Source organism: Vitis vinifera, chromosome 10 (assembly GCF_030704535.1).
Source record: "Vitis vinifera cultivar Pinot Noir 40024 chromosome 10, ASM3070453v1".
Lineage (NCBI taxonomy): Eukaryota > Viridiplantae > Streptophyta > Magnoliopsida > Vitales > Vitaceae > Vitis > Vitis vinifera.
Genome location: NC_081814.1, coordinates 20,070,458 through 20,081,711, shown reverse-complemented (window position 1 = coordinate 20,081,711; position 11,254 = coordinate 20,070,458). Strand labels below are relative to the sequence as shown.

General features: G+C 34.4%; 1 long non-coding RNA gene across 2 annotated transcripts; it reads right to left on the bottom strand.

Moving 5' to 3' along the window:
- Nucleotides 1-1,037: 1,037 nt before the first annotated feature.
- On the bottom strand, nt 1,038-10,994 carry LOC100854989 (uncharacterized). 2 transcript variants are annotated; one of them, XR_009466829.1, is made up of 4 exons: nt 10,384-10,994; nt 7,546-7,696; nt 5,344-5,469; nt 1,038-3,813 (listed from the first exon to the last, which is right to left on the bottom strand). It is a non-coding gene; the product is annotated as an uncharacterized LOC100854989 (long non-coding RNA). The 2 variants fall into 2 exon arrangements; XR_009466830.1 differs by having other exon boundaries at nt 1,038-3,725.
- Between the last annotated feature and the right edge of the window lie 260 nt (nt 10,995-11,254).

Here is an 11,254-nt window from a genome sequence, read left to right as displayed (position 1 = left end):
TAGATAAAATGATGGTCAACAATAATGAGCAGTACTTTTGCTGAGTCCATTGTTGCTGCAGTATTGGAGTCAAGGAACAGTAGCTTCTACAGATGCAAAAATTTCAGGTTTTATAAAATCCCAAGAAGCATCATCCAACTTTGTTACAGTTATAAACTCTTATTCGAAGAGAACTTGAATAATTAATTCCATCAATTCCATAAAGACTCCTTCTAGTGGAGAACTCATAGCTGAACAAGCATTCAGTAAGTTTCCAAGAACAGCTGCAATGCCATATCCAGGTTCATGTCTTAGAAAACTAAAGTCCCAGCAAATTCACGAGGAATCTGTACACATAATTTGTCATGATTTCCCGGGAAATCCCCATTTCCTGTCTTAGAATTCAAGAAATTACACAAATCTCTCCGCGAGAATTTTGGTACGTATACTTTGTAAAAACCAAGGAATCATTTGGTAAATGATGAGTGAAAAGGCAACGTGCTTAGCATCTCGAGGCTGATTATGACTTTTAAGTGCAGACCCAACATGGCAGGGTGTTTGTAATAAAACTGTATTAATCTCAATTAATACGTGCAAATAAGCTTCAGGTATTAAGCTTGAAATCAGTAATTACAAAACTTACCTATTGGGGAAGTGAATACTGAAACATCCTATTTGAGTCTTCCAAACCTTTCATATATGCAATGATTCAAACCAAAGACTTTTCCACCAAATAATCATTTCTTTTTGTTTCTAATATAAAAAAAGGGATTTATATATAGTATATATCCTCATCCTGATGCCATGGGTGAGCAGAGTGGCGGCGGTGATGGAAAGCAATGCTGTTTAGAAAAAAATACGCCTTGAAAAGGTTAAAAGGCTTAATGAAAAGGAAATGGATGTGCTCACATTTGGTGTTATAATCGCCATAATCTTGCTTTTTTTTTTTGCGCCGTTTGCTTCATCACCATCGAGGGCACCTGCAAGCGCCGTCCTTCCTAAACCTTTACATCCAAACACGCCCTTGCTGAAGCTCCTTTTAACTCTTTTTTCTGTCCTTTCTTTTTTATTTTTCCGCAAGGAAATTAGGGTTTCTGCTACGAAAAATTGGAAATGGGGTTTTTGAAGTGGCAGATCTCGGCAGTGTTGTTGTTGGAAACCATTAGTCCTTTCTTTTTTTATTTTGTTGTTTCTCATAAAGAAAAAAAAAAAAAAAAAGACTACAAGGTTTAACTAAAAGAGTTTTATGCTTTTGGATTGAATTTCAAAACTTTCAAATAAAGTATCAACAATTATTTTATATATACATATGCCCTCACAAAAGAAATTTGGTAGAAAAAAAAAACTCTATAAATAAAAAAACTTGAATTGAGAATTCCCTGGTTTGAACCTAAAAAAGAGTTTCTATGCAATTAGATTGAATATCAAAACTTTCAAATATTGTCCTGAGAATTGTTTATCAGATATATTTGTAGGCCTAATACACATGCATGAACTAAAATTTAGCCAAGAAAAAACATGTAGAAGTATGAGAAGTCATTATCATAGAAAATACTCTACCCCTTAGAGACCAAATCTCCAAGTACATTTTCAAATTGAAACTCCAATGGATTTTCCTCAACCCAACAATTTTCCTTTCCTTCAATCAAGAGTGGAATTCTACCATAGGCTGGTTAAGAGGCTTGATCATCTAAATTAGAAAATTAAGGATCTCATAAGAACAATCCAATGGTTATATTAGTGTCAAACACACTACTAATGAACATAATTACCTATCATTCTGATCAAATGAATCCATATGCACCATTAAAAGTAGCACCTTCCTTAACTTAAACGCTTTTGGATTTCGTAAATTCTAAGCTCAAAACTTTTGATTATAATTAATAATTGATATGTTCAAGATACTTGGCCTAGTTAGTTCCTGTTTGAAAAAATTGCCACATAGGCCTATGCAATTTACTCGGTTTGTTTTACTTTTTATTTTTCCTTTTATTTTTGTCTATGTTTTAAAAAGCTAAAGCTCTTTTATATCTACTATAAAAGCCAGATCTAATTCCTAATGAAAGAATCAATGCTTAATGGAACAGTTCTCGCACACACATTTTAAGGTTTTAAAATTTTGTAGTGATTGGAAAATTAAAAGATTTCAATTGTTGATGATTTTTTTGGTTTCAAGAAAGACATCCAAATGTTTATAGACTGAATCATACAAGAAAAAGATCATTCTGCTTACCAAGGTCAGCTTTATGAGGTCTTTCCCCAACTTGGACACATTGTATGAAATGTAGAAGGTTAGTGAGTCAAAAACATTTCTTTTAGTTCACAAATCCCACCAAAACAAAGAAGGTGTTATTTTTATTAGCAGATAACATAGATTTACCTCTTTATGTATTTTTGTAATCTCTCCTGCCATGACATATCGACCGCAATGCATTAAAAGACATTGTCATAATCCATTGGTGGAATTGTATCTTCCACGACATACAAAACCAAAAGGCCTCAAACATGCGTATCCAAAATTTCCAAAACCATGTAGACAACCACAAGCCAAATGTAGTATCATCTCCATGCCTATAAAATGTGAAGACCAAGAATAGGCAACATGCATGCACTAACGAATGGATGGTTAGAGCATATGGCAACTAATTATAAGTGACATGTATATAAACTTTCATATTGATTCTATGTTTACAGTAGCCATCTTTCAAAAACAATTATTGCATGTCACTGAAGAATGAAGTTTCCTCGAGAAACTGATGAACCTTATGCAGGGGAATAAAGAATATTCATGTTGTTGTTATATAACTTAAGTATTACTTTGCAAGAACCAAACCCTAAGAGAAAGGACTAAACAAATTTTTGCATAAGATTTCATCAATGAGATTTTTTCATTTTTTAGGAAACGACAAATTGTTTCATTTTTATTTTCTTTTGTTTAAATTTTCTCAAAAACCATACAAATTCTAATATTCTCAAGTTCTACATATGATTTCTTTTTCTATCTATGCAATTGCATGGCTAGATTTATAAATTCAAGTATTGACCACCATTTAAAAGCCATTAAAGGAACAATGATTTAAACTCAAGCAAAATGCGTTAATCTATGTTATAATGCACACTAACCATTATTCACTTCCTCTTTTACTTCATCTCCTGATTTCTAGACAATATCTTTCAACCCAATTGAGAGGTTCTTGTAGAATTGCACATAAGACAAATTTAGTGAATGATTGAATTTATTAATCATAATTTATAGAGAAAAATGGACTGCTTTCCTAACATGGGAAAATAATATTGTGTTCAGGGTGTCAATTCCCTAAGGAGCCAATTTAATACAGGTCTTACATTGAATTTAAGGTCCTTATATCCAAGAGACCCCTATCTAGGGGTCTAATTACTTTTGGAATAAATTAAAGATAGGTAGTAGAAGCTCGTTTTAGCATAAACATCACTACATTTTATCACACATGCTTTTTACATAAAAGAGGGTAGGGCTTCGGCATCAAACAAGATATTGGCAACCAATATGCCCGGGATAAAAATTCAATATTCATTCTAATTTAATATGAGAATTGCATTGAGATAGTAGATACATACCTTGTGAAATTCTAGAGTATCTCCCCCAGATTTTCAAAGCTTGACCATGTATAGCAAAGGGTCACTTCAAAAATTTGTCCAAGTAAATTATTGACATCCAGTTGAGACATCTTCAGGTAATGTTCCAATGAACTCATGGTCAGGGGATCCTGCAAACAAGGCAACTAGGAGAGAAATGCCTCTATTGCAATAGACAAAATGACCCTTGCATCCAAATTTCTCCCCTTCAAGTTTCATCTAAGGTGGGTTGCAAAGGTTTTAGCAGAGCATAATAATACCATATGACTTTGTCATAATAAATCAAGACATGCATCACTAACTATTCAATTCCATGAAAATCTCAAGAGTATTTTTGTAATTTTGCCAAGCATTTAGTTCCACATAACTCTGACAAGTATATATGTGATTTAGACAAGCCACCAACTAAACTAATCATTGGGAGACTATCATCAGATTAAAATTTTGGACATGAGAAGTCAAGAATCCTGAGTTGATTTTATTTGCAGACCAAATAGAAAGTTAGAAAACTATAACCAAGTCTAATTAAGGTGCATCGGTTCTATTCAATCTTCCAAACTTAGCAATTAGGAGGAAGCCTGCTCAAGATAATATAAAGGTCACAAGCAAAGCAATCAAGATTCAATGCATGCAACACTCATATTCCTTGCACCAATTCATCCACTCTACAAATTCTCATCTTGCACCTCGAATTTGATTAATAATAAATTTTCTTTCTAAATCACTAAGGAAAGTTGTGTAAAGAAGAAGAGTTATGGCAAATTGCATGTTAAATAGAAAAGATAGTGCTTATTGACATTGAAGTTATTTTTCTTTACATTAAAAACCAAAGGCATAATAGTTTTCTCAATTTTTTTGATAATCTCATTGGTAGGATGCTTCAATGTAAATATTGTCTCCTGTTTAATAAGGCACTGGTGACCAAAGAATATGTTAGATGCAGGCTTCATATTTATGAGGAAGTTTAGGATAAGATCATAGCTAAATAAACAACTAAAGCTCATTTAGTTATCTAGCTGTAACTTTGAAGCAACATATGTTATGACTTACAAGAGAAACAATTACTCCTTAACTTTTATTGTTGTGGTGTTGGTGGAGGAGAGGTGAAAAAATTATTTCTGATATATAAACCAAGCTGTAATCTCATAAGTTATTATATAATAAAACCTACAAGTAAAGATTAGAACACAATGATAGAATTATCTGTATAGACTTTTGAACAATTAAATGGTGAAAGGTAAGATGCTTTTGAGATCAAGACGTCTAAGATCATCCTAGGCACTTGAAGATATTCTTGATTCTATCACTTAGGAGCTGTAACTTTACACACAAATAAATAAATAAACTTAGATTCTTAATATCTCATTGAACTTGACAACAATCAAAGCTACAATGTACTATTGGCTTTCCAAAGAGAGTACCAAGGTTGAGACCCTGAGATGTCGAGATGAGATCAAAAGCATTCTTATGTTATGACTTACGAGAGACAACAATTACTCCTTAATTTTTGTTGTTGTGGTGTTGGTGGAGGAGAGGTGAAAAAATTATTTCTGAGATATAAACCAAGCTGTAATCTCATAAGTTATTATATAATAGAACCTACAAGTAAAGCATCTAAGATCATCCTAGGCACTTGAAGATATTCTTGATTATATCACTTAGAAGCTGTAACTTTACACACAAATAAATAAATAAACTTAGATTCTTAATATTTCATTGAACTTGACAACAATCAAAGCTACAACGTACCATTGGCTTTTCAAAGAGAGTACCGAGGTTGAGACCCTGAGATGTCAAGATAAGATCAAAAGCATTCAAAGTGACAAGCGCCATAGGTCACTCTTCACGCCTCTCCACAACAAGGTTTTGAGAGTCCTGAACACCAAACGGTAGATCAAGTACAATGTCACACCCTAATAATCCATTGACATATAGATTGACCAAGGAGTGTAAGAAAAATATGCTTAAATGAAATTGGTACAACAAGAAGATACTTGCCCCCGATTCATCAAAGATAGCATCCCAATCATCAAGACTAACATCTGTTTGTTCAAAACTAGGTGGCTTATATCCCTTCTTAAACCACTCATTCTCAATGACTTTAGCAATTGTAAACCCTTGTTTCAAACCATAGCAATACCAAGTAACTCAGAGTTATAAGCAATGAGGAAAATAATGGCTAATGCAACTAAAGGATGATATAACATACACCAAACTAATCACCAACCAAACCAAAATAATAAAAGGAAGAGAAAGAAGAAAAACTCTTTTTTCTCTTCTTAACAAGGGAAGTAAACTCTTTATACAAAATCTGTATAAAATTTTGCCAGAATAGGAAAGATTATTATATTTTAAGGCATAAGAACAAGAGGAGATGGACCTATCATCTCTGGTTTAGGGTCCAAGATTCTTTTAATTAGCTTCTTTGCACTTGAGGAGAACTAGGGAGGAAGTGTAGAGTTAGCCTTAAATATTTGCAATAACATCAAGTCCTTATATAACCAGGTTTTGGATTTATAAATGCATTATATTAGGGAGAATCATTCAGTAAACATACAGATAAACTTATAAATACAAAGCCTATGAATCAGATTATCTAACTCCAGATCATGACAAGCAAGACATATCTCTTGAAATGCAGAGGATGAGCTATTAAACTTGGACTTTTCCATTAAAAACTTCAATTCATGTAAGCACTTTGATAGTATCTATGGCATATATCTTTCTTCATTAACCATTTACAAGTAGTTATGCCAATCTATGTCAGCAAATTTTATGTATGTATTCTCCAATTTCCATAAGATTTCTTTATAACTCAAAATATAAAAGTCGCATGATTAGTGCTCATCCTCAAGGCAACAAAAACCAAAGATGAGAAAACAGGTAAGAGAACACACTCAAGTTATTTTTATTTGTTAAACGGTAAACTAAGATAGTGTATTTTAGCAGTTGTTTAAAAGCCTAATAACACAATCCATGCTCAACATCTTTTTCTAATAGTCAATTATGGAATATACTCAATTCTTTTCAGACGTTCTTTTATTATTATTATTATTATTTTTGTTGAGGATGCCTTTAATAGGAAAAACAAGATGAGTTAACAAAAAAAAAAACCTTAGCAGAAAGCGCATAAACCAAGTAAACACAATTTATACAAGATGCAACAAAAGCAAGAAAAAACCACCCAACATGCTAATCTACCACTCAAAGCCTATCTACAAAAACAACAAACGAGAGCACATTTATAGGATTTTTATATCTCTCTGAGAGGTCCAGCGACTGCTTGTTCTTCAGGTACCAATGATCAAATTGTCAATCAGAACATTGTCGAAATGCAAAAAAAATAAAAATAAAAACCAACTACAGATCATAATGCAATAAGGCCCCCCAGTGTGCACCTTTCTAATTGCCTAAGAGCTCTTTATGATAGCTAAAGCTTTATTCAGCGTGTAGGTATGCATTAAAGCACTTTAGGGCAGTAAAGCTAGTAGCTTGAAGGCTATTTCCATTCAGGTTTGGGGTGAGATGCTTTTGTAGAAGAGCTTACAGGAAGAGGATCTACAATTTAAGATTTGTTTACATATTGATAGATACTGCTTCTTTCCACAAATAATTCTTAAGAAGCAGTTATCAAATTAGTATCTACCTTGTCAATCCATAGTTTTTTTCCCCTTGAAAAAGCATTTTGCCAAAATTTACAGCTGCACCAAACAGACTCCAGATCCATTTGTCAAATCTTAATGCAACACAAAAGGTAAACATAACTGATAGTATAGAAACACAAAAGGCAACGATAGCTGAAAGTACAGAAACACAAAAGGCAAAGGTAACTCAAACCACAGAAATATAAATTAATATGTAGATCATGACCTCATATACAATGCAAGCACACATGCAACAAAATGCCCACATAAGAGAGGAAGGGAGAGGAGGGAGGGAAAAGAACCACACCTGATGGTACAAGTTATCTTTGACTAGTTTAACCCAGATATGTTTCACTAAAACTGCTTGAACAACCTGTTTCTCACCCTCATCTTTGAGTGTTTCTGCCAAAAGATAATAACCATCTCTGGACAAATCTTCCTATGAATTCCCAACTGTCCTGAAACGATCAGCCCACCAAAATAAGTCTCTAAGAGTTATGAATCCATGTTTTCCAGCAAACGCTTTGCTACTCTGTCGAAGCAAAATAAGTCTCCAGGTTGACTGACAAAGTAAGCTTCGGATACAGCTTATAGACCAACAAAAAATTTACACAAACAAAATCTAGGATCCGCAGTTAGAAGACATTTATTTCTAATTTGGCTTTTAACACTTATTTCATAATATGACAACCTAATCCAGAATCCACAGCTTATAGGCCCAACATCTGCTCAGAACAAGATATATTTCCTCCAAAATAGAAGAAAAAGCCCACTGTCCAACTACCATACCAACAACAAAAGCAGAAAAGGGTCACAAAGGAAAATTATTCTTAGGTCCTATGCAATAATTTTAATTAATTTTTTAAATTCCAAATTTCCTGTAGTAATTAGAGAAAATACAACATTTCAGAATTCTGCAAGCTTGCACCACTCTGGTCCCAGGATTTTGCACAGCTGGTGGTAAACAAAAAGGTTAGTACTAAAAATTTGTTACAGTTGAGGAGGCTTTCTAAAGCGTTGTAAATAGCGTGATGAATTCTGTCTACAGCCTGCAGAGAAACAACTAATAATTTATTCATCCATTCCCCAGTAGTATATTTACTATTTGGCACAAATTCACTTTGCAGACCACCAAGGTTTTATCATTTTTTCCAGTGCATCAAGGGCAGGTTGGATAGACATAATTGTTATTTTTCAGGTAATATAACCCAAGACAAATGTCGGGACTTTTCAATACAGATGTGAAGCAAAAAAAATTAACTTCGAGTCTTCTTTTTTCCCTCTATTTGCACTTCAGCATTCCCAATGTTCCATGGGATTTAATGAGCTCAAAGCATTTGGACTGGAGACACCCGAAGGGCCAGCCATATGTACCTCGTGAGACCTAGCCCATTCAAATCAAAATAGAACAAGCACCTACAACTAAGGGGAATGGAGTGTCAACCACGGGGTGAGATGATCTTAAAATACAAGGGCAAGTGACTGCTCACATCATGAAACTTGTTCATTTTGATGAACATGGCTGCAAGTGAACTGGGTTTTTCTTTGAATTGACTACAACCAAAGTCATGGCTACTTCAAACCAAAAAAAAAAAAAAAAGCTCCTATTCCAAATCCGCTTCTTGGAGAAAAAGTTGATCTATGATCAACCTAATCATGGAGCCCACCCTTCCCCTGTAAGATATTGTTCCAATAGAAGTCTTTGGAAATTCATGCAAAGTGGAAAACTTCTCCACCAGGTTACCTCAAGCTAAATTTTGACAACTGCTTCTTTGGCAATCCAGGATATTTTGAGGTTGGGGTGTCTTTAGAAACCATCAATGTATTAGTTAAAGTTGATTCCAAATTTGCCAGACAGCCAGAGAAGGATTGAACATTGAGGGAGACCTTTCATTTCTAGGGTGTGGAAGCTACTCACTAGGCTAGAGACTTGAGTCCCCATTCTTGGATTCCTTAAGCAGCTAATCAAATCGATCATTTGGCAAATCGAGGAGCCTCTCACTAGGTGCCCTTTGTGGGGGAAATTTTTACCACTTTGACTTACACTTTTGGGTTTATTTGTACTTTGGGTCTTTCCATACTCATATCTCCTTTTCCTTTTTGTTAGACTTATTCATCCTTCTTTAGAGAATAAATCCTTCTCTTTTTACCATACCATTTATTTTCTATGAAATCAAATGCTTGCTTCTGATAAAAAATAATAATCAGTCCTCTCAAAGCTATGATTATGCAATAATGAGTCTCTCACATTATTTATTTATTTATTTTTATAAGTAAATTTTTGTCCTCATTAGGACTTGAACCTTGAACCTCCCACAAACCCTCCCCATCCCTTTACATGAGTCTCTCACATTATTGTACCTTAGCATACATAAGAAATATCAATACCTTCAGCCTATTCTCTCTCCTATTACGACCATAGTGGCATCATTGCCCCAAAATATATGACTCAGGTTTTGTTGGCAACCTCGAGAAAAATAACTTGAACCAAAACAAAAGTTAAAGAAATAGTTCAAAAAAGCAAATGTTTGAATTAAAAGAGAAATTAGACATCACATTCAGAAAAGCAAATTCTGCATAGGATATGAGCAGAAATTCAACACTTCTTTTTGCTGCTAATACCCTTTTGTATAATTTAATTCACCCTCAACATCCTCAGATATGTAAATGAAAACTGAAATCTTTTATCCCATTTAATTTGTTGAGTCAACGTTATACCTCCAATTTAGCCACCTATAGATTAGAAGATATAAAGAACAAAGCGTCATATAATTCATCTACAGGCTTTACCGCACCCCAGCACTTGGCAAATGGTTTAAGAATAAACAAGTAAATAACTATATATGAATGTGCATGGACATGTTTCTGCGCAATCAAACAGCGCATTAACAAACGAATGGACTCAAAAAAACAGATCTACAATAACCATGAAAGAATCATCATCAAATACTAATTCCCCAAAACAAAGACTCCGATCCGTGGAGAGAATAAATTCAAAATTAAAAACCAAAAAAGAACAGATCATAAAAAACCAAAGGACTCAGAAACTAAATTTTCCAAGAACCCGATTATTTTTTCTTGGTTTAAACCAAAACCGACGAATTTCATCACAATAATCAAGAACCCGGAGGGATTCATAGCTCACCTGTAGGGCGGCGAAAATCTGCCGATCCCAACGAGCAAACTCCCAAGAAACTTGATGTGAGTCCCTCTATCTTGCAGCAAACCTAAAGACTCCGACCTCTCGTGCTTCCTCTCCTTGAAGAAGTCCTTCCGATCCCAAGGCAGTGGTTTTGACGACATGAAAACCCAGTCAATCGCATGCGCAGCCCAGCTCCCAACCTAATCAGTCAACCACACAACCCTACCCTGAACCAAATCTAGGGTTTCCAAAATCCCACAACCACAAAACCACTATCCACAAAGCTGATTCCCCGGGCTTCCACACCGAGACCGAACCAAATCCATGGAGAGACACCGTGCCCTTGCTTCTCGGCCAATAAAACCCAAAAGTCCTCCGCCTTTCACTTCCCCTTCTTTCAAGCGTATGGCTTCCGCCGCGCCCTAGATTCCACTCCAGGAAGATACCACCATAGATGAGACACAAGAGCCTCGTCTTCCTACCTCCAGTTTCTTTCACTTTCCATGCTACCAGGAAAAAAAAATAGTTTGGAATGAGAAGGTGAGAACCTGAGGACAATAAGGACATAGAGAGGAGAACAGAAGAAAAGAGTTGAGAGAGAGCAAGGATTTAGGAATTTTAGAAAGTTAAAAAAATAAAAATGCAACTTTGCCCCAATTAAAAAGATTAATTGATTAAAAATGATGAAAATATTCCAAATTTATAAAACTAATCTTGCTCATTTTTGAATTTGAAGAGTAACCTATTTTTGAAATAAATACCTTTCAATATTTTTATTATTTACATATATATTTTAAAAGAAATGTTTACTTTTGTAAAAAAAAAAAAATAAGGGCATTTTTATCAAAAATAGGTATTTTTTAGGTTGAAAAAA